The sequence below is a fragment of the Myxocyprinus asiaticus genome, chromosome 9 (assembly GCF_019703515.2).
Source record: "Myxocyprinus asiaticus isolate MX2 ecotype Aquarium Trade chromosome 9, UBuf_Myxa_2, whole genome shotgun sequence".
Classification (NCBI taxonomy): Eukaryota; Metazoa; Chordata; class Actinopteri; order Cypriniformes; family Catostomidae; genus Myxocyprinus; species Myxocyprinus asiaticus.
The window spans coordinates 12,822,042-12,843,904 of NC_059352.1; the positions used below are offsets into that span (position 1 = coordinate 12,822,042).

The 21,863-nt window shown below is 39.1% G+C and overlaps 1 protein-coding gene across 7 annotated transcripts in view; it reads left to right on the forward strand.

Annotated features, from left to right (window-relative positions):
- Window positions 1–21,863, forward strand: part of LOC127445628 (forkhead box protein P1-B-like) — a 263,267-nt gene that overhangs the window by 16,153 nt on the left and 225,251 nt on the right. For all 7 annotated transcript variants that reach the window (XM_051705821.1, XM_051705818.1, XM_051705826.1 and 4 more), the window contains exon 3: window positions 9,314–9,412. The gene's annotated coding sequence lies outside the window, so the exon portion shown is untranslated. The remainder of the gene's footprint in view (window positions 1–9,313; window positions 9,413–21,863) is intronic.

The window sequence follows — 21,863 nt, forward strand, 5'->3', positions numbered from 1 at the left end:
TGGTACTTGGTTATCGACCCAAAAGAGTACATCCCCAAGTCTCTATGATATTCTGGTCCCTAGATAAGTTTATGGGATTTTGTTTTCACCCCTTTTATTTTCCACCAGACAAAAAATTGTAAGTCTTACTGCATAGAAAAGTAATAGCATACCTCTCCTCAATAAGCCGCATAATTTTAGGTATTGAACATGTCTGTAGCACAAACAGTGTGGGGTAGGTTAGGGGTATGTTCAAATACCTAACCCTAAATTTGAGCAATAGTAATCATACCCTAGCACCAATAATAATGGTACTTAATTGGTCGAACTATTTTTCACTATTTAGGATTTTTTAGTTGGCTATAATAGTATAAATAATATTGAAATATTATTTGACGTAGCTTAGATTCTTAAGATCAACATATTGGTTTCTGGGTTCTAAAGTACTTAAGAAAAAGTTAGTTATGAAATAGTGTAATGTCAAAAATCAGGAAGCATCCTGTTTAAATTGCTCAGATTTTTTTCTCTCTTTTTTGATTGCATGTCTTATTGTGATGGATGGGTAGACCACATCTTTGAGATTATGCAAAAACAAAGAGTTTCTTCAAGAATGTTTGGGAAACTTGAATCACAAATAAGTGGCAATTATCAAACTACTCTAAAGTGGCTGGTAACTGGCTTCTCTCAGTCTAACAGTGATTGCATTTTGTGTGAAATTCATGGATTAAAAACACGTTAAAGATGCCAAGAGGTGTTGTACTGTAGCTGGTATGCAACAAGCCACTAAAATTAACTAGTTGGGGCCAACCTGTGTGTGTGTGTGTGTGTGTGTTCATGTGTGGTCTCTCTTACTCTCGAGGAACCTTTAGCGTCAAAGAAGATATTTTAAAGGTATGTGTGTGTGACTGCTCTGTGTGTTTTAGGCCCTTACACCTGTTATTAAAAGGGATAGTTCACACAAAAATTATAATTCTGTCATAATTCTCATGTTGTTCCAAACCTGAAAGACTTTCTTCCTTGAAACACAAATTCACCATTCACTTTTATTTATAAAGACAAATGATGCTTTGAAAGTGAATGGCGACTGAGGCTGAGTGATCAGAACACAGTTGGTCTCATTCACAATAATTGTGTACATGTTGCGTATGTATGTGGTTTTCTTGCAAACTTTCATCCAGATTCCCAATAGATGCATACACAAAATATATTTTTTACTCTGTAATAAAGTAGACAATGTATAGGGTCACTTAGTTAATCAGTTTCTAATTACACACACATACATACACACCGTTCAGCCACAGCATTAAAACCACCTGTCTAATATTTTGTAGGTCCCCCTCGTACTGCCAAAACAGCGCCAACTCGCATCTCAGAATAGCATTCTGAGATGCTATTCTTCTCACCACGGTTGTACAGTTTGAACCAGTGTGGCCATTCTCTGTTGACCTCTCTCATCAATAAGGCATTTCCAGCTGCAGAACTGCCCCTCACTGGATGATTTTTGTTTTTGGCACCATTCAGAGAAAATTCTAGAGACTATTGTGCATGAAAATCCCAGGAGATCAGCAGTTACAGAAATACTCAAACCAGCCCATCTGGCACCAACAATAATCCATGTGATTATCTAATCAGCCAATCATGTGGCAGCAGTGCAGTGCATAAAATCAAGCAGATATGGGTCAGGAGCTTCAGTCAATGTTCACATCAACCATCAGGATGGGAAAAAATTGTGATCTTGGACCATGGCATGATTGTTGGTGCCAGATGGGCTGGTTTGAGGATTTCTGTAACTGCTGATCTCCTGGGATTTCCATGCACAACAGTCTCTAGAATTTACTCCGAATGGTGCCAAAAACAAAAAACATCCAGTGAGCGGCAGTTCTGTGGACGGAAATGCCTTGATGAGAGAGGTCAACAGAGAATGGCCAGACTGGTTCGAACTATGGTAACTCAGATAACCGATCTGTACAATTGTGGTGAAAAGAATATCACCTCAGAATGCTATTCTGAGATGCTGGTTGGTGCTGTTTTGGCAGCATGAGGGGGACCTACACAATATTAGGCAGGTGGTTTTAATGTTGTGGCTGATCTGTGTGTGTGTGTGTGTGTGTGTGTGTGTGTGTATATATATATATATGCACATACACACACACACACATACATACACATATACACAGTTGTGCTTAAAAGTTTGCATACCCTGGCAGAAATTGTGAAATTTTGGCATTGATTTGTCCATTACCTTGTTACGCAGGTCTTTTGACAGTTCTTTTCTGCTCCCCATGGCTCAGTATCTAGCATGCTCAGTGCATCCACGTGAGAGCTAACAAACTCATTGACTATTTATACACAGACACTAATTGCAATTTAAAAAGACACAGGTGTGGGAAATTAACCTTTAATTGCCATTTAAACGTGTGTGTCACCTTGTGTGTCTGTAACAAGGCCAAACATTCAAGGGTATGTAAACTTTTGATCAGGGCCATTTGGGTGATTTCTGTTATCATTATGATTTAAAAAGGAGCCAAACAACTATGTGATGATAAATGGCTTCATATGATCACTATCCTTAAATAAAAGACAGTTTGTTTGCATGATCAGTCATATTTTCAAAATCAATACCAAAATTTCACAATTTCTGCCAGGGTATGCAAACTTTTGAGCACAACTGTATATTTATGTGTTTGTATATGTATGTATACTGAACAAAAATATAAACGCAACATGCAACAATTTCAAAGATTTTACTGAGTTACAGTTCAAGCAAATCAGTCAGTTGAAATAAATTCATGAGGCCCTAATCTAATCAGTGCATATGGAAAATTTCTGGGATCTTTTATTTCAGCTCATGAAACATGGGACCAACACTTTACATGTTTATACTTTTGTTCAGTGTGTATATGTGTGATATATATATATATATATATATATATATATATATATATATACTCACTGATCAGCCACAACATTAAAACCACTAACAGGTGAAGTGAATAACATTTATTATCTCATTACAGTGGCACCTGTCAAGGGGTGGGATATATTAGGCAGCAAGTGAACAATCAGTTCTTGAATTTCACGTGTTGGAAGCAGGAAAAATGGGCAAGCGTAAGGATCTGAGCGACTTTGACAAGGGCCAAATTGTGATGACTGGATCAGAGCATCTACAAAACGGCAGGTCTTGTCGGGTGTTCCCGGTATGCAGTAGTACCTACCAAAAGTGTTCCAAGGAAGGACAACTGGTGAACCAGCGACAGGGTCATGGATGCCCAAGGCTCATTGATACGCATGGGGAGCAAAGGCTAGCCTGTCTGATCTGATCCCACAGAAGAGCTACTGTAGCACGAACTGCTGAAAAACTTAATGGTGGCCATGATAGAAAGGTGTCAGAAAACACAGTGCATCGCAGCTTGCTGTGTATGGGGCTGCGTAGCCGCAGACCGGTCAGAGTGCTCATGCTGACCCCTGTCCACTGCCGAAAGCGCTTACAATGGGCATGTGAGCATCAGAACTGGACCATAGAGCAATGGAATAAGGTGGCCTGGTCTGATGAATCACATTTTCTTTTAGATAATGTGGACGGCCGGGTGTGTATGCGTCGTTTACCTGGGGAAGAGATGGAAGCAGGATACACTATGGGATGAAGGCATGCCGGTGGAAGCTTTGATATGCTCTGCGCAATGTTCTGCTGGGAAATCTTGGGTCCTGGCATTCATGTTGATGTTACTTTGATATGTACCACCTACCTAAAGATTGTTGCAGAACACATACAGTACACCCTTTCATGGCAACGGTATTCCCTCATGGCAGTTGCCTCTTTCAACAGGATAATGCACACTGCCAAGACAGAGAGTTCAAGGTGTTGACTTCGCCTCCAAATTCCCCAGATCTCAATCCGATTGAGCATCTATGGGATGTGCTGGACCAACAAGTCCGATCCACGGAGACCCCACCACAAAACTTACAGGACTCAAAGGATCTGCTGCTAACGTCTTGGTGCCAGATACCACAGGACACCTTCAGAGATCTTGTGGAGTCCATGCCTCGATGGGTCAGTGCTGTTTTGGCGGCACGAAGGGGGCATACACGATATTAGGCAGGTGGTTTTAATGTTGTGGCTGATCGGTGTGTATACATTTTGACCCAAGATGTCTTTATGGCCCTGGAAGTCTGTGATTTTTGCATATGTGTGGTTTCAGTTCTAACTTGTATCTAAAATTTAGAATATATTTAAGTGTGGAATTATTGACGAATCATGATTTATGTGTGAAAGCATTCGCACACAGATTTAATGCACAAATATGTGCCTATACACGGTTAGTGTGTTAAATCCAATGTGTTTCCAGAATGCATCGAATTGTGTTTACACCTGTATTTGGCCTTGATCACTTGTGATCACCTGAGACCTGAGATTTTGTAGTACTCTAACCCACAAAAAAAATTGTAATCAGACTCATAAATTAAAATGTAAGTTAAAAATAACAAGACACATACTACATGAAATTTGTATGTTGTTTTATTCACAAACACTATACCAAAAACGGTTTCAAAATAAGTAACTCCAACAAACTTCGCTTATCTTTTGGGGGAAAAAAATATAAAATTAACAATATGCATTAATAATAATAATAATAATAATAATAATAATAATAATAAAAGATTTAAAAGTAAAAACATTTGCACTCACCTGGAGCTTAAAATCATAGAAACCAATACTGACGGCGTTAGGGTAATGTACATACTGTATATAAACACCAAGTCTACATCACAGTTTTATAATTTCACATGGTACTATTCAGAAAAATACGTGGTTTAAAGTTTGCTTTTTATAAAATGCGCTCTGCCCGTTTTAAGAGATTTAACGCACATACTACACACATACTGGTCCGATAAGCTTCTGAGTTTCTTGTACTGCTTCACAGTTTTTTCCACCATAAAAGTGGATCCTTGTCTATTGGTTTGAATGACTCCAACAAGAACCAAAAATCAACAGAGTACAATTCAATAAGAATCAAAATATTACAAGTATTGCTAGTGCTACGCTAGGGCTAATTTCAGAATTGCATACTACCCATACTACTCTTACTATTTCTGCCATATCTGTCTATGGCAGAAATAGTAAGAGTAGTATTGTAGTATGCAATACAAAACGCAGCCTAGGCTTTGCTTTCAAAAGCACAGAATCCGTCATATCATCTTCTTTCATCCAACACCTCGACGACACGCACAGCGTCCACAATTAGACTCAGTTGTAACTGTGAGATTTGGTGAGAGATTCAGAGGGAAAGTACAGCATTCAGCGCTGCTCACGGCAGGAATATGTGCAATTTGAGATATTCAAGTAATGTTTATAATACTGGACTAGCTGGTGCAAAAGTACTCAATTACTGGTGGGTGTACAACCCTAGTCATATCCCTTTGCTTTCATGGATGTTTGCTTGATTCAGCTGTCTCCTGGAGTTGTTTCCTCTTCTCTTTCACTTTCATGTATCTCAGCTGCTGTTCAAGAACCTGCTGTTTCTTCTTTACCTGTAGCTATTTCCTGTTGGCTCTTTTAAACTCCTTATGTTTGTATACACAGTTCAGTAATGCGAGAGTCATAAATTCCAGTGATGGGGGCCGAAGGTTTCTTTTAGGATCGGTGTATTTTCTGCAGCAATGACAGGAACACAGGCAGCTAATCAGAGAGGCTCTATCTGAAACTGCCCAGCACACACCTATGAACAGAGGAATGTGGCACGGCTAAGGGGTTTAGCACTAGCTGAATTCCATGCAGATGAATTACATTGAGATGAATTGGTAGAGCAGGAGTTGGTTTTTCTTGGTATGATAGAAATTGTGAATATTTGGTTTCTCGGAGGGGACAGGTTATAGTTTGTATGGGTTTGGGAGTTTCTGTTGAATACTTATACCGTACAATATTGTTCTTTGATATTTGACTTTGAATTCGGGCAGCTGATAAATAATCATGACGTTTTCAGCTTTTTTATAATATTTGATCCAACTTAAGCATATACAGTATATACTTTATTTTATTTTATTTTTTTTTATACAATCAGAGGAACCATCATTTCGACCCAACCTCCATTGTTGCCAAGTGGATTTAAAATGTTTAATGCAAGTCGTAAAATACAATAATAATATAATAAAATAGAAATAATCAAGACTTATTTTGCTCACTGTTTTTCACGAAATGAACATAAGGATAATGCTATAATCATTTTATTTAAATTCACTTATTATAACAATACATAGTAATGGAGCTCAGCAGCCTGGTTATGGAAGTAAAAGTCCCATAAATTGTTTCCAATGGAGAATTGATTTTTAACAATACTGTAACATACTGTATAACAGTGTTGGGTTCGAGTCCACCTTAGTCGAGTCCAAGTCAGGCCCGAGTCTTTAAACAATCAAGTCCAAGTCGAGGCCGAGTCGGACTCAAGACCGAGTCCATAGCAGGCCGAGTCTGAGTTGAGTCAGAGTCCAAATGAATCTGTTCAAGAATCTGAATTGAAATTGTAACCCCAAACTCAACATCAATATTTTAAGCTTATTTTAACCTTCACAACTAAGAAAAACAGTGTGTCAATATATATGCAAAAAATAAATGATTAGTATCCTGCTGATCAAAGTTCAAAGTGGTTTTAAAATGAAAGCATATGCTTTAGGTGTATGAAGACAACTGTCCTTTTACACACTTCTTATTGTGTTCTGTTGGTATTTCAATTATTTGTTGCTTTTCCCCTCCACTCAAACATACACCAAAGAAAGTGAAAGCTGCGTTAGTCATTACAAACATAATGAGTTATTATTATTATTATTATTTCAGATTTTAATTTAGTTTTTATTTCTACTTCATTTTCAATTTGTCCATTCAATTTGGTTTAGTTTTATCTAAAATTATGGGTGAAATACATTTAATGTAATTAGTTAAATACATTTAATGTGTTTAATACATTTAATAAATGGTAATATTAAAACATTTAATAATGCCCATAAAATTAAATACAACATCTTAAAATGAAAACAGAAAAGATCAGATAGCCATTAAAAAAATGTTTATATACTACAGTACTACACTTCACACTTTTCAGTCCTCCTGCTGCATCCAGGTGTAGCCTACTTCCCTAAAGTCAAGATCAATCTCACCTTGGGCTTACATTATATTTAGTATGGATAATAGGTGAATAGAGACTTCTCCCCTCACTTGTGTTCTTCATTGTATTTTCTGACTTTTTTGCCATTGAAACGCAAGTGCCAGCTTTACAGGTAACACACAGAGGTTGCGCTACAAAAATTGTTGTTCAATTTCCATCATGGTCTATTTCATCCATCATATTAGTTTAAATGTCCCTGATACGTAGTACATTTTATTTTGTCTTGATATAATTAACATATTCAGTTAGAAATGACTTTGCATAGTAAGAGTGAGTCTGATAAAGCATGCGTTCTATTTAACAATTTGCAGAGTTGGGGAACGTACTTTTTAAAGTGTACTTACGTTATTGATATTTCTGGATGAGAGCGGCAGAGCGCGTCTGGCGAATGGCAATCTCTTTTCCACACACACATACAGCATGGGCGCGCGGACGAGAGAGTTTTCAGGTCTGAAAAAGAGGACATGTCTGGGGAAAAAAGGATGTATGGTCACCCTGTGTTATGTTATGTTGTTTGTTTGTTTGTTTGTTTGTTTTTTCATTGCATCACAAATGCCATGGACTCAGCTGGACTTGGAAAAAAATCCCAAGTCCGAGTCAAGTCCGAGTAAAAATGCATCCGAGTCTGTGACAAGTCCAAGTCCATTAAAATTGGACGTGTCCGAACTCGAGTACCACAACTCTACTCTATCTTTAAAGACAGACCTACCATTATAACTACCTATGATCCAGAGGGAAAAATCCACCAATAAGAGAGACACGGCCAACAAACCATGGCAAAAGAGCCCAACAGCGACTGCCCACTTCCATCATGCACTGAGAATGATGCAACCGAGTTGGTCCCCTCCACTCTAAAACTACTTATATATTTGTTTATATAGTATCTAAATACTTTGCAATGTACTTAATATATACTGTATACATTTTCTACTTCTAATTAACAGCTTTAAATCAATAGTTTTCCCATCACTTTTAATTCATTTACTTTATTCACAATGCTTCATGGGATTATAGTGCATTTGTTTTAGTTTTTTGTCCAATTACAAATACGTTTTGCTTCAAATCAAAGCTTGTAATGTTGTGATTCACCTCTGAGCTGGTTGGTTTGGTTTATGGCTCACAACTCTTTTATGAAGGTTTTTATGAAATTTCTATGGAAAAACGTAATGGAAAAAATACTTCTGGGATCCAAGACGAGCGGGCGAGCACTGTTGCGCTCTATAAACAGCAATATTTACCTACTGGCACGGTCTTTAAGAAACTTAATGGCCAAATAAAAAGTACAGTAAAATCATCATGATTTTCACGATGTTGGTTAATTTTATGTCACCAATAAAATATTGATTTATATCATAAATATTTAATATACTGTATTGCCTAGCCCTATATTGAATGCTATGGCAAAAACAATAGCGGAGCGATTTTCCCACACACCATAAAAATGTCTCCACGCAGACCATTTTAACAGGCATTCCTCTCTTGTTTCCCATACTCTTTTCGTCATTTTCTGTTCTGTCTCTCTTTTTCTCACCTTCTTTTTCTCATCCCCCCGTCTCTTACCCCTCCTTTTTCTGTCACTCTCTCTTTCTCTCCCTGTTCCTCTCGTCATTCTTAATGAGAACACACTTGACTAAACGCTGACCCCTGCAATAAGCGTTTTACTACGCAAATCACCTTAACTGATGGACTCTGCTGATTGGTCAAAGCTACGTGTCACTGACTTACGGGATCTGACAAAGCGTTCCGAAGAATTCTGTCAAGTGCCTTGTGGCCGCAGCATTTACTTAGATGAGTTGTCTCTCGAGTCACTACCATTCATCAGAACAGCGCTGCAGATTCGGGCCATTATCAGATACTGTGCTTAAATATCACAAGTGTCAGAAAAGCTTGCTGTTAAAAATCTGAAAATGTGTTAAGATGCATTTAGGTCAGTCCTGGAATTATTTTGTCACCAAATTAAGTATTTGTGGTCTGATTTCATCACGTTTTGCCTTTTTCCTTTCTCTTTTGAGTCATCATCCAGGTTTATGTGGGTTGAGTGAATTTGAGGGACTTCCCCCACCTTTAGAAAATGGTATCAATTCCTGTTTGTAATTTTGCTGATGTTAATATGCACTTATCTCACACACTGTCTCTCTTTCTCTCTTTTTCTTTTTCTTTCTCATTTTGTATTTCAGATTGAGCTTGCTTCACCACATCCAATGGTTCCGCCCCTTTGTTCCTGTTTCTGAATTCTGATTGGAACAATGGAATGTCAATCTCTCACAAAGTGACTGGTACGTTATCTTCAGAATTCAACCCTGAAACCCTACAAATGAATGTTTTACATGCTATGCTATATCTTTATGATTTTTATGCAGTAGTAGTAGTAGTAGTAGTAGTAGTTTTGACTATTTTTAATTACTATAACCCAGATGAAAATTGCTTTGCTCTTTTATATATCAGGAGACTAATGGATTTGTATAAATCTATAAAAGCTATATAACTAATGTGGATAGCATAGCTTTGATAATTTGGAAGATTTTGTGGAAAATGGGAGTTTATATGAAAATCTCAGACTTTTGATTGCAGATGTATCTTGGGAAATCTAATCACAGTTTGAGACATTGTTGAGATCTTCTCTAAAAATCTAGAGGTTGTGAGATTGCTAGGAAACTTAGGCAAAAGTCTCCATTTGTTCTCCATTTACTCTCATTGTTGTCTGGGAGAAGCAACTAAGATGTAAAGAGATCTCATTTGTAAATTTTCTTGTCTTTTGGAAGACTAATCCTGAAACCACAAATTTCTTCTAAATTAGGAAAATTAGCTTTTTATCTGCGCTGGGTTTCACCCCTTCACACTTCTGCTGATAGTTCTGCCCATTTGCCTTTGCCCCAGTTTTCATGTCACTATCAATTTGCACTTATGCTGCGCTGTCATTTGCCAGTCTTCCTGTCGTCTTTACTCGCAGCTGCGTGTGTGCGTGCCTGCATATTCGAGACTGGCAGAACACTTCTCTGTGGCGTAGTCCTGGCGTGGCGCCAGTCCCTGCCTTTGCCCCCGATCAGAAACGATTGTGACATTTGTGCCGAGGTAATAGAATCCTCGCACAATTTAATCCCCTACTGTGAAGTGAAGTTGCTCTATCCCTCCATCCTTCTCCTCCTTTTCATCCGCAGGAGGGAACACCGTGATGATGTGACCGTCTCAGCACGCCACCCCTTGCTAACACTCGCTACATCACTTTTTGTTTTTAACTTGTCTGCACAGATATCTCTCCACCTGGCAATTAATTACCACAAATGTCAATTAACCCCCCTCCCTCTAAAAAAAAACAATATCATTGGAGAATAAAATTTCAATTATAAAAATTACGTTGGATGGCGGCAACATTAAATTGCTTTAATGAATTGTGCTGAAGGTGACAGTTGTTATTTTGCAGCCTTTAATGACGGGAAGCCCTCTGTGTGTTTTGTTACAAAGTGAAGTGGAGGATGATTAGAGGAAGAGATGAGCTTTGAGAGGGTAAGAGAGGATGTATTTCCCGCAGAAGCAGTAGCTGCTGTACGTAATGCCTCATTTGTGGGATACGGTGTGCAGTGGCGCGAATCATTGTTTCTGTGCCAACGAGAGGAGCATTTAGGGGTCTCTATCTATTTTTTCCTCCCTTCCCTCTTTTACTCGCACAATTGCTGATGCTCCATTTGCCCACTGGTTGTGCTTCAGGCTTGTTCCTCCATACTGTACGTTCTCATAGTTAACATTCAGGATTCCTTGTACACAGCATAGATGGAAAAAAATGGGTGTGCCATAGGCAGATTGTAGTAGGCTGTTTCCTGGAATCATCTTTGAATGATTCTGTGGTTGATCTTTGAGCTGCACGCGATGAAACAGAGGCAGGATTTCCAGGTCGAGTGTTCAAAGGCCCACTCCCATCTTCAAGACTCCATGCACCATGTTCTCTTTACCTCAAACACAGGGACTGTGTGTGGACATAGACAGGATTAGGAGGGGGAGAAATCATAACACTCAAATGGTGGTTGTAGGAACAGAAGTCCCACTTCTCAGTTAAAAGCACCAGTTGCTTTTTTGATAGAGGCATCACTTTTAGAGGCATGTACATGGATCATCATGAAAAATACATAAAACATTTTTTCTGCAAAATAAACCCTGAAAGGGTGATCAGGACCCTGAAGGTCTGACTATAAATTATCCACCTATTACATATCTACTTAAAAAATAATTAATTAAATGGACATTGTGATGAGGAGGAGGGCATGGCCGGGCCGTAACGATGGACGCCCGGCTTTGAATCAGCCCAATCAGCTGGGAGAGGGATAAAGAGGAGCCCGGGATGCTATATTAAGTTCCTTTGTGCCATTAAAAGTTTACATTGACTGCTCAGCCGGTTCCTGCCGCCTCCTTTGCCTTAAGCAGAGACCTTGTCCGTTACATTGGTGCCAAAACCTGGGAGGGAGGAATGCGCTGTCAGAGAGCCCTCGCCGCTGATGGAGGGTCGCGACGCCAAGTAGGTATGGTCCGGTGGTATTGGAGTGGTTTGCCAGAAGGCGGAGGAGCCCGCTGCCGTCCGCCGGGAGGCAGAGGAGCCCACTGCCGTCTGCCAGGAGGCGAGGTCCAGTGCCATCGCCTGGTGTTGCGGAGGACCGCTGCACAGCTGGCTGAGGACCAGTCGACAGCGTGTTCGGGGACCGGCGAGCCAGTTTTTCTCTCTCTCTCTCTCCTGCTCGCTCTTTGCCTCTCTCCTCTCCCTCTCCTCGACCTACTCAGATTCCCATGGGGAGAGTAAGTCAGGCCGGAGGTTTCCCCTGCCTGAATCAGGCTTTGAAGGTATGTGATGAGTAGGAGGGCGTGGCTGGGCCGAAACGATGGACGCCCAGCGCTGAATCAGACCAATCAGCCGGGAGAGGGATAAAGAGGAACCGGGGACGCCAGTTCGAGAGAGAGAGACGCATGCGGCCGCGCTGTCTGTGTGTTTTATGTTATGTTGAAGTTCCTTTGTGTCATTAAAAGTTTACATTGATTGCTCAGCCGGTTCCCGCAACCTCCTTTCCCTTAAGCAGTGACCTTGTCTGTTACAGACATAAAATAATGGTTTAAGTTAAAATTAAGAAGACACAGGATGCAAAGTCTACAGAAACAGCTGAATTCCACCTCCTCTTTGCAATTGAGTTTGTATTTATTTTGCGAAAATATGTCTGATCGCCCGTTATCCTGCTCATTACATTATTTTCCAAATAATTAAATAAATGGACAATGAAATAATAACTTAAGTTAATTAGCTTACTTGTAGAGATCACAAAGTGATATGAGAAGTAGGAAGGATGACTCGCAATACCTGGATGACCGCTGATATCACTTTATCTCCAGATGTCATCTATTGAAAGATGTTTGCCAGTTAGTGCAGTTTGATGATGGCTTGAAATATGTGCCAGATTTTGTGAGGATCAATAACTGCTTGCATGTGTAGAAGCTATCTTACTCAGACAAATTACAGCCACAGCATTTGTATATTTCATATTTACGTATAAGTGGTACTTGCTAAGCCAAGCAGTATTATTATTAGTCATATCTCAATTATACATCATACATAAATTAACCCAATGTATTCATCTTTGGTGCACAACTTACACCTCACTTTTTGTGTTAGGACTTGAATAATACCTCAAATCATGTGGCATGTTGAGGAGAGGTTTGCTATTACTTTTCTTTGCATTTGGACTTATGATTTTTACCATAGACTGTGTGTGCTGACACACCCTTTATCTCTCTGACATTTCACTATCTAAGCAGAGAATAGTACACATATTTATGTGTGTATAAGGGTGTATGTAGGAAGACATGAATAATAGCTCACAAAATAGAGAGGTCACCCAACCGTTTTTATTTTCCAGAGTTGAAGGTTAATTTGAAATAATAATAAAACGGACGTTACCATTTCCTCATCATCCTTTGAGGGTAATAAACTTTAGACAGTCTCAGCACACCCTCAGCCCCTACTTAGAACTAGCCAAGAGTTGTCTAAATTCACATACGTCATCACCTATTCTCACTATAAGCAATTATCAACTCCCTTTGCTCTTTTTCATCTGATTGAAAAGAGATAAGGGGGGAATCTAGAAGCCTAGAGACATTTGTTGGAACCTAATGCTAATCAGCTAAAAGAAAAATCACAAAATGACAAATGAGGTGTCTTTAATATCACAGTTGTTTCTCTTAGACAGCAGTGAGTTTAAATGGAGAGATAATTGAGAATTTGCCTAAGTCTCTTACTTCTCAGATCTGTCTATATGGGTATCCTGAGCTATAAAATAGCAACCTCTGAGCATTAAAGTTTTCCTCTGGGATCAGTTTGACAGATAGACAAAGCAAATTGTTGTAATTGTACTGTTAGGCAGAAATATGCTGTTAAGTGAATTGTGGAGATTAAATCATATTGCTTATTTGTGAAGGCCACACTATTAACAACAGCCTAGCAATTCCCCCTATGCAAAATCCAAGACCAACCCAACAGGCATGGAAAAACTGCAATACCTCCCTTTTCCTAGCATCTGCTCATTCAGTGGCATCCATAGGGCTGTACACACACACACACACACACACACACGTACGCACGTACACACACGTTTACATGGGCCTGAAGCCCTCTGACCGGGTGACTGAAACTCAACACTTATTTAGCAGCAGCTTAACATACGGCCCACTTCACAACTCCATAGCACACATGCACACACACTCACTCACAGAGGCTCATTAGATCACAATCCTGCCTAAATTGCCTCTGTGTAACACACACCATGGGCTAATGCGAGGGGTCTCAGGGCTGGATTTGTCTACTCACTCCGGGCTGTTTTTAAGAATGCATGTGTAAATTATTCATTCTTGTTTTTGCTGTCTTGTTTTTTTTTCTCGTACTGTCATATTAGTCTTATTCATTTAATTAAAATGTTATGTAGTTTGGCTTTGTATGATTGATAAATGAACCTGCTTATATTCATTTTTGGATGCGTGTTCTCTCATAGAAAAGGTCACTGATGAATCATTCAATAAGTCACGTACACACACACACACACACACACACACACACACACACATACATACTGTACATGTAAACACATTCTCATGCAAGTATTTTCCTTTCTAAATTAACAATGATTTCATATTGCTCAGAAGTTGCTCTTTTATAGCTCTGGAGACTTGAATAAATTCACAGTTATGTTTCCTTTAAATGTAATTTTTTTTTTAAATGTTTCTCCAGAAATTCCTTAGGATCTCGTTTAAGAGAAATCATTTCTCCTTGAGATTTGCTTCTGTTTTTATGACCCCTTTAGGAATTTTACAAGAAACATCAGATACAAAGTTGATACTTTGAGCATAACTAAGAACTGCAGGTCTCTTGAGCTAAACAAGAAAAATAATTAACAATTGTTGACAAACTATAAATAATGTAGATAATATAGCTCAGATAATTTGAGAAAAATATTTGATTAGGAATCTTTGAGGGTAAGTAAATGATGACAGAATTTGTATTATTTGGTGAACTATCCCTTCAGCAAAGTACAGGTATCACCTTCGTCTCAGATGTTTCTCCTAAAAAACCTTGGGGGGGAAAAATGAAAACAAATTAGACAATTTTTGACATACAGTAAAATAATATAGCTATACAATTAATGCGGTTTGTATAGCCCAAATAATTTGATCTTGGAATAAAATTATGACAAATGTTTGCATTTATATTGAAATCTCCGACTTTCTTGTAGACTTTGATATCTTGGCAAATCTGAGCACAGTTTGAGATATTGTGAATATCTCTTCTGAAACTTTAGAGTAGACCCATGTGAAATTACTAGTATCTTTTCTCGGGAGAAAAATAAGGAGACTTAAGTAAAAGTCTCCATTTACTCTCCATTTTATCTCATTGCTGTCTAGGAGAAACAATAGAGATATTAAAGAAGTCTAATTTGTGCTTTTTCTTTTATATGGGTGTGTATGGTGAATCAAAAATAAGGTCTTATATAACAGCAAATCAGTCTAATATTAGTGCCTCCTTTAGTGGAATTTATTCAGTGTAATTCACTGTCCCTTTTCCGCCAACAAAAGCTTTCAGTTACACCTAGCTTTCTAACTTCCTGTTTCGCCGGGTGGCTGGCCGGCGGTGGGCCGATGTTGTAACGGCGAGTATCAGGATAAGAGCACAAGTCCGGCATGAAGTCCCAGGCAGCTGGCCGAGTGTGTTTATGTGTTTATGTGTGTGTGTGTGTGTGTGTGTTTGTGTGTGTGTGTGTATGTGTGTAGGAAACTGCAGAGCAACTTGCATTGTGCAGCAAATCAACACCCATATCTTCCATCTCTCTCACCTCTCTATTGACTTTCCTGTTTGGTCTTGAATGTGATTGGAGGCAGTGAGAGTTGGTGGAAGTAGAGAGAGATAGAGAGAAATTATTTATTTACAGTGAAGCAAAGGTAGCCTAATGCTAAGGATGCGCTTTCACACAGGATGTGCCCCCTTCATTTAGTCTGATGGGGACAGGGTGGAGCCAAATACATTAGTATAAGAATGATCACTCTTATACCAGACTGATCTCACAGTGAAATCGGAAACAGCATGTTAACTTTTCTTGAGCTAAAATCGGTCTTTGGTTACCGAAATAAGAAACACTGCCCCTAGTGGCCAAAGCGGTAACTGCTGTTGGGCGTATATGCAGGTGTGAGCTCCATTTTCCTGGTGAAATGTTCATGAAGGGGTGCCAAAAACTAGTTATGAAGCTAGTTTTTTTTCCATCTGTACAGGTTGTAATACAGTGAAGAGGAATCCATATTTTATAAACTGCACCCCTCAAACCAAACCTCAAACCTAAACCTAACCATCAGTGGAGTAAAAATTTAATGTTAGAGGGAAAAATGCAACCTCCGAATCACGCTAGTCACTGATTATGCGAAAGCGATTATTTCCTGGATCCAAATCGGGTCTTCCAGTCGTGCCACATGGGAAGGGGAACATGCTAGAGCCGATGCAAACATGTCTGATAGGAGATGGTGCTTGTCTGTGAGTCAGCATAATGTGGCCGATCCTAAGGTACCGGAATTCTCGGAAACAACATGCCGACTTCCCGTGTTATCATGTTGCATGTGCATATGAATGGTAGAAATGATAATGCTAAATGTGGTGACTGTAGTCCTGCTATCAGTTAAAAGAGCAAGTTTAATTATTTTTTGTTTTGTTTTTGTTTTTTTAATTTTCTCCCATTTTTTTTTCCCCAAATTTGGAATGCCCAATTCCCAGCAAATTGCATTCTTAATGTACAGTTAAATAAGCCAATTTATTGTTTGTTTAAGCCAGGTGCAGACTGTATGACTTTTATAGTCCTTTATGATTTGCTTGTAAGACTATGATATGATCCCAGTAAGATTTTCGTTAAAAGCCATGGTATACTGTGTGATGGACTGTACGATTCACATTGTAGTGAAGACTTTGATCCCAATCGTCCCGATTGACAACGCTGACTTAGTGTTTTATCTCTTCTTATCGTCGATGCAGCTGTGGCACCAAAGACACTGCCAGAACTTTGTCTGAGGCTAAGATTAATCTAAACGGCAAATAAGTGTCTGTCTGTGTACATCACACTAAGCAGTCAAAGACTGCCGATTTTGCCTTTCCACAAGAGAAATCATTTATGATCCCTGAAATTTGTCTCGGATGGCAAGATTGTGGGCAAAATTTTGAACCTGGCTTTACTTTAGGTCTGACAGACAGAGGCTAAGATTAATTGCAAAGGTAATTAATCGTCTGTTGGTGTATACATGTCACTCTAAGTGATCAAAGTCTGCCAATTTTGCCCTACGACAAGATCAGTCTTTTACGTTTCGGACGGCAAAATCATGTGACCAGTTAAATACTACTAGATTAATCTCAGTAACTGCCTTGTTATTAGACACTTTTACTCATGGATTAATCATGGCTGACTGTGAATAATTTCTACAATGGCATTGATAACTGAAAACTTTTGCGTTTGAATGATGCTACATCCACTGCGCAAGGTGTCAGTGTAAGTCTAAGGTGACATGCATACAAAAATACCGAGTTCACCTTTAAGTAGATAGGAGCTATACTGTTATCCAAAATAGCCGCCCGTGGGGTGGTACAAATGCCTTAAAGGCACTTTGCTGGACGTCAGGGATGTGGCCTGTATTGTGGAGTTGGTCTGGGCTTTGGACTAGACACACCAGCGCTCCCTCAACACTGTTTCCTGCCTGAGCACAAAGAGATGAGAGCAGTTTAGTGCAGGTCAGTGGAATAAACAGCAAGGGGAAGGACTGTGGAGAGTGTGTGTGAACATTAGGGGTGGGTTTATTTTTGAGATATGAAGAAAGGTCATGTTATTGGGCTTTACACCACCAGATCTCCATCTCTTCACCACACTGAGCCAGTTGCAGTCACCCAAGCACAATTAAACATCCTACAACTGGTGTTTAGGGTGGAGTCTGCACTGTATAGCATTTAATCAGTAATTACCATGTACCACTCATCGTTGTTTGAGGTGGTGAAACTCAACAAACCCTCAAAATGTTTATTAACGGATGTAAACCACTTTTTTTTTTTTTTTTCATGAGACTTCCTCCTCTTCATACCCCTGTTAATGATTTCTCACAAATCGTTTTCATCTATCAGTGTCCTCCCCCCCCCTCTTATTTTACATAAAAAATCTGCCTTATTTCTTGGAAAAGAAGTCATATGGAGTGTATGTAAATCATGACTGAATTTTCAATTTTGGGTGAACTGTTCCTTTAAATGTGAGTAACCTGTGTTCAAGAACAGTGTAGTGCATTACATAGCTTGTTTGAAAAAAAAAAAGAAGAAAAAAAAAAGACATCTGAGAGCAAGTGAATTGGACAGCTCCTGTTCTTTGACATTAAAATCCTCCATCTAATCATGCTGTATAAGGTTAATGGCCTTAATGAGGCCTAAAAACGCGATGAGACATCGGATCTACTTTTATTCACGGATCGCTTGTCTTAAGAGGCGAAGTGGCGCAATGACCGTTTAGCCTGTGCTAATGACAAATGCTAAGAAGTTTGAGCTGAGAGAGACGACTTTGGGTACTTTGAACATCACAAAAGCTTTTTTACTGCTATTTTTTTCCTAGGTGATAGAATTTGGCCTTGTTTAACACTCTTATTATTTTAATTGGATGTATTAGGGTGTTTATTTACATTTATTAATTTAGCAGACACTTTGATCCAAAGTGACTTACAAATGAGGAAAAAAGCCAATAATTTTTCATGAAAGAGGCAACAATATTAGCTGTGCCAAAAATGCAGAATTTTAATAGTAAATATTTCAGTAGTTTTATTTTGGTAAATTATTTGCGTAAAGTTAATAAAAGTAATTTTTATTTGTATAGCGCTTTTCACAACACACATCGTTTCAAAGCAGTATGTATGTCAGAAGTTCTCAGAACTATCCAGTTTATTATATTTTAAAGGGTCATGTCATGCATTTTTTTAACTTTATTATTTTCGTTGAGGTTCACTTATAATGTTTGTAAAGGTTTTTGCACCAAAAACAGGCATAATATGGTATAGAGCTGTTCAGCTTGTAGTCCAAAAACCCGGAAGAGAATTCGCCATGAGTTCCCTCTGGATTTTCCTGTGTTTTTGAACTTGTGCAAAATAAGATCTGTGGAAAACATTACAATACGTGGACGTTTTGTTCTACAACATAAATTACACACAGTCATACCTCAAATGTGAATTTTGAAGACATACTGAACTACATACTTTTTTTAAAAACACACGGAGGCTTCAGAATTCACGTTTGAGGTATGACTGTGTGTAATTTATGTTGAAGAACAAAACGTCCACGAATCGTAAAGTAATGTTGTCCACAGACCTTATTTAACACAAGTTCAAAAGACCCATAATAACAACCATAGGAAAATCTAGAGGGAACCCATGGCGAATTAGACTTCCAGGTTCGCCTACAAATTGACGTCATGGCCGAACAGCTCTATTAAATGACCTTTTTTTTTTTTTTCACCCTGTCTATTGCCCTATGTCTGAAATGCTCAGTTTCATCCTGAAAAGGATTTCAGTATACACGGCCACTATATTTTATGATTGGCTAACATTTTTGAAAAGCAACACTCCTGGTCAATACTCGTGGAATATTTTTTCCAAAAATAAATAGTATGGAAACCTGCAAGCGATTTACAAAATCACCAGAAAGCACTCCATATAGGCCCAAATTTTTGTGAAGCACAAAATAAAACTACTACAGTTGTTCCGACTGAACTAACAATTGAAAACTGAACAAATTTGGCATACTGCTGCTCCCAAATGCTTATATCATTAGGCAGACAAGATTTAATGATACATTAATGATATATAGTTGAGAACAGTGAAAATAGTCCAGACTTACACTAGCTGCGAATGTGAAGGGTTAATACGTCTGTATCCAGCTGTAACGGACAGTCAACCCAGGTGTTCACCTCCTGTGTAAGGAAAAACACGATTTTCGCTGTGTAGGGCACCCCCAATCATTTCACCGGTCGACCGGGAAAGGGGATCGTCCTCGTCTGTTTCATTGCTTAAGTACGGAATAATAGGCTTGCTGATACGTTAACTTCGGCCAAAATACAGGACGTCCTGGCTAATACGAGACAGATGAGAAAGCTGGCAACCTTACAAGCATATACTTCACCATTGTCTTTCGTTGCACTCCTCTTCTTGCATAATAAAATAATTTAATCTCACAACAATATTTCATGAGCAATTATGTATTTCTTTGGTAAGTAACCATGTGATATGCATGATCTGCTTCGCGTTGGAGCCCTGCTCATGGTTTATTTTGCAATTTAAAAATGACTGAATATACAATTCCTTACATATCAAACAAACACAGACAGAAACAGTAGTATTAAAATGGTTACTCAACGGCATTACTGTCATGGCACTGCTCCATCTTTCAATATAAGTTTCTTTGCAAAGTATGAATGTGCCAAGCAAAACATATAATCCCACACTGATCGATCAGGAACTTTGTTAAACTTCAGCCACTCTTTCCTAATGTTGTTATCCTTCGGAAGGCACTTGATGCTTAATTTCCACAGCCAGGAAAGGCACATTGTTTTCGAATCTTCCCCGAGATCACAATCTCTTTGTTAGTTAAAGGGGTCATGTCATGAGGAGTAAAATATTCCTTGATATTTTGACATATAAGAGGTCATTCTACTATAAAAACATACTGTAAATTCCAGAACCCAAAACTTAATCCCCAATGCAAGAAAAGCATTTATTTAGACCAAGCTGCCAAAATGCCCCATTCTCTACTTCCGCAACTTCCCTGCTTCACTTGGGGTACTCATTAATTCAAGATGACCTCTACAGCAACAACATCAACGCCTATTTTAGAATCATCGCACCCATGGCCCGCCCACTGATTCTCACTTGGCTTGTAAACAGAGACAGAGAGAAGGACAAAAGGCCTACTGTCTGTGGCCTACTACTTCTGAACACGAAAGGGGACCCATTTGGACTATTTTGAATTATTTTTGTATACAAACATGTACTACACTGACGTCTTTTACTGTTGTCATCTCTCTGGCATGCTTTTAAAAGATGCGGTGTTAAGTTTAAACTCTGAAGATCAAAAATGCATGTAAACCGTTCCATTCATTAATATTTCAAATGTCATGATTGTTTATGATGCTGACACGCTGTCTACACTGGGCGTGTCCGTTGACATGACGCAACGCAATGGCTTGAGGCTGTCCACACCGGGCATGTCGACACAAACTTTTTGAAATGTTTCTTTGTGTTGTTTGCAGTAGTAGCACCAGCGCAAAATGGAACGGGACACCTGCATGTTTACTGTTGGAGTGACACGCTGCAACGGGCACTTCCATGGTAGACAGCATCATTGATTATAGCGTCCGGTGTAGACAGGGTGTGAGTGTTAACAGTTGTGCTTGAGATGAATAGTGTAATATATTCGGATGCAATGTGTTGGTTGTGCGTTGTGTGTAAACCGTGAAATGTACATTTCTGATGTTTTGGTGCTTGTTTATTCTCTTCTGATTGAGTTTTAAAAACAGCTGAATTTGAGGGACTGCACGCTGTTAGCCAATCATAACAGAGGGAGTTTACATCGTGCTTTTCAGAAAGATGATCAGAGATTGATTGTGATCAGAGATCACTAAAACGCTTAGTGAAGTCACATCGTAAAAAATCGACTGTAGAATTCACGGCTATGTTTAATAGTGAAAGTAAGAGCATTTCCACATGCACAATGCAATGAGAACGATTGGACTAAACAGCTGTGTGGCCACAAGAAAGCCACTTGTTAGTGAGGCTAATCAGAAATAAATGACTTCACTTTGCTTGGGGGCATAAAGATTGGACTATGGAGCAATCATGAAAAAGGTCATGTGGTCTGATGTCCAAATTTACCCTATTCCAAAGCGATGGGCACGTCAGAGTAAGAAGGGAAACGCATGATGTTATGCACCCGTCATGCATATGCCTCTGGAGGCAGTATTATGATCTGGGGTTGCTTCAGTTGGTCAGGTCTAGGCTCAGCAATGTTATGCGGCAATAAAATGAAGTCAGCTGAGTACCTGAATGTACTGAATGACCAGGTTATCCCAGCAATGGATTTTTTCTTCCCTGACGGCACGGGCATATTCCAGGAGGACAATGCCAAGATCCATCGGGCTCAAATTGTGAAAGAGT